Below are 7,215 nucleotides of genomic sequence, written 5' to 3'. Positions count from 1 at the left end.
GTTGGATGGTGAGGAAATGGAAAATGTGAGTACGTTTAAGAACTTGCGTAGTGTGATGAGTAAGGATGGAAGTTTAGAAGGTGAAGTGCTTGAAAGGGTGCAGCAGGGAAGAAAGGTTGCTGGTTCCTTGAAAGCAGTGATAAGAAACAGGGAAGTGAGCATGGAAGTGAAAAAGTTATTACATGACAGTATTGTGATACCAACTCTAACGTATGGAAGTGAAGCTTGGACGTTGTTGGAAGGACACAAGTCAAGAGTGAAAGCAGTGGAAATGAGTTATTTAAGAAGAGCCTGTGGAGTCACATGGAGAGACAGGCTGACGAATGAGGATATAAAGGAGCGTTGTGGTGTGGATGTGGATGTGATAGGAAGCGTTAGGAGGAACACACTGAGGTGGTTTGGCCATGTGGAGAGGATGGAGGGTGACAGACTGACGAAGAGAGTGTATGTGAGTGGGATGGGGGGGGGAGGGAGGGGGAGGCCGAGGACGAGATGGAGGGATGGAGTGGAGAGGTATATGAGAGAGGGGGGTGTGAGGTGGGAGCAGGGTAGTGAAATGGCGGGGGACAGGGCGACATGGAGGCGATTTGTTTGTGGCCACCCCGTACGGGATTAGGGCGTGTGGCAATAGATAGATAGATAGGACATATAGGATGTCCCAAATGGGTTTTAAAATGGCACCTTGACCTTTGACCTTCAGTGACCTTGAAATGTTAAACTCATGATCACAGATATTCAGGGGGCTATAACTCGAAACTGGTTGAGGATAGAGATATTTACTATTATCAAAATATAGGAAGTCTCATATGAGCTTTCATTTGGCATTATGACCTTTGACCCTGAGTGACCTTGAAAGGTCAAATGGAAGATCACGACTTTTATAATGCTATAACTTGAAAACGGTTGAAAATAAAATAACTGCTGTTTGTTGTGCCTGTCACCACTTGAATTATCAGCTAAACCCCGAAGACATACAGCTGAGACCAATTCACAGAAGCTGAGAGTGCTAATAACATAAACACTTCACGATCGGATTAACTCTAGATTTGCATTCCAGCTTACCCACGGTGGTTTTGTTTAGCTGAGAGTGAGGCGTGTGAGACTCGGGATAACTGGGTGGCTTCTTTTTCAGGTACTCCCAGAAAATAAACTGTGATTAACTGTTCGTTTTGGGATTTATGAATGGCTTGATTTAGGGATTCCTAATTTTTTAAACCTTTGATCAGAGGACGTAATATATACTTTATATTTGCTATCTTCAGGAAGTTTTACTAAGCTTTGGACAGCCTTAGAAGTACAGGGCATAGGTACAGACTTCATTAACCTCTCATCAGCAAACGCCTTTCCTTAACAAAGGTGTACTGTGTGTGTGTGTGTGTGTGTGTGTGTGTGTGTGTGTGTGTGTGTATTATATATATATATATATATATATATATATATATATATATATATATATATATATATATATATATATATATATATATATATATATATATATATATATATATATATATATATATATATATATATATATTTTGGTGGGGGCGCTCACCATCCACTCACTCGATGTAATGCTGCTCTCGGGTATCTGTTCTTTTCTCTCCTTCATCCTTCTTTCTTTCCATCCTCTTCTGTCTTTCTTTCCTACATTCTTTCCTCGTCCTTCTGCCTATACGGATGGCTTTACACTCCCTCTTGACTCTTTCCTTCATTCTTTCCTCCTCCTTCTGCTTGTGGGTGACTCTACACTGAGTGACAAGCCAAATGGTCTCCTGTACACCAGGAAACCATTTACTACGCTGGGTGGGACCCATATAACAAATCTTGGCGCCTGGTGGTTTAGTGAGTAGTTATGGCCCTCCAATCGGATTGAGCCGGTGAAGGTTTATATCCAAGGAATGGTTGGGGTTTATTGCTCACGTAATGCCACTCAGGGATGAGTGAGGCTGGTCACTGTCATCTTAAATGTCAGGACCAACTTGCCTAGTCCTGGGTCCCTACGCTTCTCATGGGGCAATGTAGGATTGGATGATGATGATGATGATGATGATGATGATATACTGTAGTTTTATATATATATATATATATATATATATATATATATATATATATATATATATATATATATATATATATATATATATATATATATATATATATATATATAACCTGGTGTAAGAAAAAAAGAAACTTGAAGACGTCGTAGCAGTATATGGGTTCACACGTCTAGAATCCTTGTGGTGTCATTTACTTATTCGTTTTACTATTCGTATTACTACCAGGCCAATATGTTCACATCAGAGGGATATATTAAGGCTATATCTGTCTCATTGTCTACAAAAAGTCTCCCCTGATCTATACAAAACTGTCAGATATGAAAAAAAATATAAAAGAGGCCACTGTAGTGCTGGGATTAATGATGGCCTCACTTGATCATTGAGAAACTTAGCATTTTTGTGTAGGGTGACCCAGCCTCGTAATCTAAACCTCCTTGGAGTTTTTGGATTATAGCTTCCACGAAATTTTGTATCCACATAAGACGCCAGTATGCAACTGTATACTGTTGAAGAAAACTATGCCTATACTACTACAGTATACACGTACTATTACAATACTACTACAGTATACTCGTACTGTGCCTATTCTGCTACTGCATACTAGTACTATGCCTACGCTACTGCAATACACCCGCACTATGTCTATACTACAGCTATATACTCGTTCAGTACTATGCCTATACTACTGCACTATACTCGTTCTATGCCCATAATACTGCACTATACTCGTCCTATGCCTATACTGCTGCAATATACCCGTACTATGTCTATACTACTGCAATATACCTGCACTCGTAAATGTATAAGACAATGTTTAGGCGAGATATACTAAGCACATCGTTAAGGTGTTAGGAGACCTACCATGCCACTCAGAATATGACCCTCAGTTCCATCAGATGAAAACAAACCGACACTTGGACAGATGCTAGAGTGTAAAGTGCCACGTCGATGAGGTGTTAAAATAGTTTGAGCACTTATTTGTGTTCAGAACTGTGCAGTTTCATCCCTTGGATAGGGAGACGTCTTTTATCTTTTGCTTTCACTATAGCCTAGACATACATTTTTTTTTTCTGCGCAGTATAATAGAGTGTCTTAGTAATGGAAGATGCATTTAACCCCTCCAATTCGAAACGTCTCCTAAGAGAGTAAAATTGCCTGCGTAAAATTTTTAGTAAGAATAAAATTAAAATTATGTCCTTTGGATCAAGGAAATTAGGGCAAACTAAGTGTTAACACTAGGAATAAAAAATGCCTTAGTGCCATACATTTGAGAAAGCCAGAATACGTGTGAGCCTAACATGTGCCTTGGAAGACAGGGATGCATTATAATATGAAAGATACGAAACCTAAGGGCAACCCCCCACACACACACGTCTTTGCTCGCAACACTACATGTGTGTTTTCTATAAATACTTCATTATGAGGACGTTGTATATTGGTTTGCATTTGTTACCTCTAGAGAATCAAAATCGACTATTGAAATATGTCTCGTTATGAGGGCATCAGTGAAGGGTGCATCTAACCTTTCAAAAGCTAGAAATATCTCTTAAGCTGAACAAAAACATGGAGATGGCAGAAATATAGTAAAAAAAATCAACGAAATTAAAGGTTATATGAGTGACACAAATTTTAGGTGCAGAGAACACCACACTATATGCATACAAATATTGATATCCAGTTAGAATTAGGCATACTAATATATCACATATTCCGGATTAGATATATAATTCAAACCCATGTTAAGTCATTAACATAACGCGAATAATTACCGATAAACCAAGAACTGATCAATGATTAATGATTATATGCTCGTAAATTGCTTTGGAAAACAGAGCAGTATTCTGCCTACTTTAATCTGGCCTAGCATAGCAGCCTCTTCGTCTTGAATGTTGAATATTGCAATTTGGTGAAAGTCACAAAGTAGTGCCCTGCAAAAAATGTGAAACACAGTATTACATTGTCCTGCCATTAAGCTACGAATAATAGCCTGCAATAGAACAAAAATTTCGATAATTTCCAAGCTGAATGCACGAACTTAGATCGTTAAGTGTGCGAGCAGATTAGAAGAAACTCGATGATGTACGTGTGGCTGGAAGCAAGACAAACGTGGATGCTAGAGTGGATGTATGAAGTGACGCAGCGGTAGAAGACTTAAAAACAAATTTGGCTACTGTGAGCAATGCAAAGATGGTGTAGTGTATGAGGCAGGATGAGGTAGTATGTGTGAGGCAGGATGAGGGAGAGGTTAAGACAGAATTATGTAGTGTGAGACATGAGTAGTCTGTGTGTTAGGCAGGGTGATGTGACAAGGCAATTATGCGTCAGAAATGAGGCAGGGTGTTAGGTGTAGATGAGACAGGGATGAGTTATTGGTAAGACAGTGTGTGGGGCAGGATGAAGAAAGATGTAAGACAGGGATGAGGGATGGGTGAGGCAGAAAGGTACAATGTGTGTGAGGCTGACTGAGATTGGGGGATGGAAGTAGGATGGCTAAGTGTGTAAAACAAGGGTGTTATTGGCAAATGTGTAAGGCAATGTAGAAGGAATGGGGCAAAGGTAAGGCAGTTTTTGGTGTGGCAGGGTGTGAGAAGCAGAGTACAACAGGCTGTGTAAGACAGGAATGAAGCATATGTTAGGCAGAGGTGAGGCAGAATATACAGTAGGGTGAAGTAAGAGGCAGAGTGAGGCAAGCAGGTACCAGACACTGTGGTATCAGGATCCAGGCGCCAAGGCATCAGGAAGCATCATAATATCGACAGGTCGGGTTCAGGAATATTGGTGTCTCGCTCCGGTGCGTGGGGGCCTTTCCACGCCTCCGTATCGTAGTCTCCCCTCTCCCTACCCCGACCCTGTTTCGAAATCAATTTATCTGGCATTCCTGTGACCCGCACTATGATATCAGTGATTTACGTGACATCATGGTGCTGAAAACAGATACCTTCATGCGATGGCACCGATATATCTGGGCGGCTTTACTGTAAGGTTATACAAGTGTCCCACAACTCCCTTCCTATCCACTGAAAAGAGAAGGGTTGGCTATAGGAGGTGAGTTTTAGCCTGTAGTGCACTGGGTTCAAGTCAAGCTGAACCTGGGGCCACAACAACAAGTTTTCATCACCGTTATCATCCCTAACCTAATTTGCAATGTGTCAGTACTATTCAGTCGTCATCATGCCAACCTTCATATTTCTGACCCAAGGTATAATTTACAATGATATAAAGCAAGAGATGCTGAGGCTCGATGGTTTGCGTACTATTCGCAGTGCCTGAGACCCATGTCTAGGGTACTGTACCAACCCCCGCAGTGGTGGATATCCAACTTGGGTACTGGATGCATGTCCTTATATGTTCGTGAATATTCGCTTACTTTCGGTTCTCCTGATGCTAACAGACTGCACAGACATAACCATTATAACACAACACTTTTTCTATCACATACATCGCTTTTCCTATAGACGCCCCTGTTCCATCCAACTTCTCCAGTATGAGAAAGATAAATTCTAGCGATCATTATTCCCCCGGAATGAAGATCCGGAATCCAGCAATGGACGTAATGCAAGGTGATTTACATGCAGATACGAAACAAAAGAAAAATAAGAATACGTCAAATTAAGTTACCCATCATCATCATCATCATCATTATCATCATCATCACCATCATCATTATCATCCCAATCCTACTGCTGGGCAAATAAAACTACTTGTTGTCTGTTCCAGGCATAAGCTAAAAATAAGGTAGCCGTTGGGTAGGGTGAGTTGAGACACTTTTCTACAAAGATCAATACTGTAGAATAAACTGAATATCTAGGAACTTGAAAATGCCCTCATATATGGCCTATATGGAGACCTACTTACCACTGAAATTATTAGTCTGTGGGAAGAAGAACAATTGTAAATTAACAAAAAAAATGTGTCATGTTAACAATACCTGTGTTGAATGAATTGATACAGCATGTTGGGTGAGTTGAGACAAAGCATTGTGGAGGCATTTTCAAGTCTTGCTTAAGCAAATTAAGCTAATAATCTTATTTTTTAATGTTCTTGTAGGCAGGACATTTTTTTTTATCAGTTATTAAAGACGGATGGCTTAATATTAGGCCATACATGAATATACACTATACCTAACAACAGCTCGTAGGTATCTAACTGTTCACCACTCAGCCACTACTATTTGGTGGCCTTCAAATATTTCTTGATGACTGCGTAGGTTTTAACTACACCATAAATGGTGAATGGGACCATGCTGACAAACATTATGGGCCTACAGTAGAGAATTTCTGGGTGGACGTCTTCAGTGTTTTGTCGCGTCTTGCTGGGCCGGTCATACCGGTCATTGTCCATCCTTTCCAGAAACATCATTGTTAATATAGATTTCTTAACCTTCTCTACACGCCCTATGTTGCATACTTTGCCGTATCCAGCAACATTATAAGAGAAGAGAAACTAAGTTAAAACTCGATAAATATAGTGTCTCAACTCACCCCAGCCACTATTTTGTGTGGGGGTGAGTTGAGACAAAATTAAAATGCATATAACTTCAAGACAAGTGAATCCTCCAAGCTACACTAACTCCATATCAACCTTCAACCAAAATTACAACTATTTCTGTGCAATAGTTTTCCTATGAGATCCATCATTGAAACAGGTTAAGACTTTCGGAAACCATCTTTTGGCCAAGCGATTTTTACACTTCTATTTTATTTCCTGTTCCTCAAATATCAAACTACAGGTGAAAATCTCTCAATAGATCATGTAGCATATTAGTTGGGCTATTCAGTAATGATTCAGGTAATGCTAATATCCGTATTCTTATGTAGCAATGTAGACCGTCTCAACTCAACCGATGTCTCATTCCGTCTCAACTCCAACATGACTTGGTAGAATATTTTAACAGTATTTAGACATTATCATCATCACTCCAATACTAATTTATATCTAGTATTCAGTGCACTTCCCAATGAACTTCTTCACCACACTAGCGTATTTTCACTAAACCCATGTTACAACGAAATGATTTTATTCTTTTTGGGTAGTGCTGCTTTGGGTGTCTGTCCTTTCCTCTCTTCTTTCCTTCCTCTTCTGTCTTTCCTTCATTCTTTCCTCTTTCTTTTGCCTACGGGTGACCGTACACTCCCTTATCTGCCTTTCTTTTTTTCAT

Source organism: Coenobita brevimanus, chromosome 80, assembly GCF_032717465.1.
Source record: "Coenobita brevimanus isolate Jiangsu-jjx chromosome 80, ASM3271746v2, whole genome shotgun sequence".
NCBI lineage: Eukaryota > Metazoa > Arthropoda > Malacostraca > Decapoda > Coenobitidae > Coenobita > Coenobita brevimanus.
Note: the sequence above shows the minus strand (reverse complement) of the source record.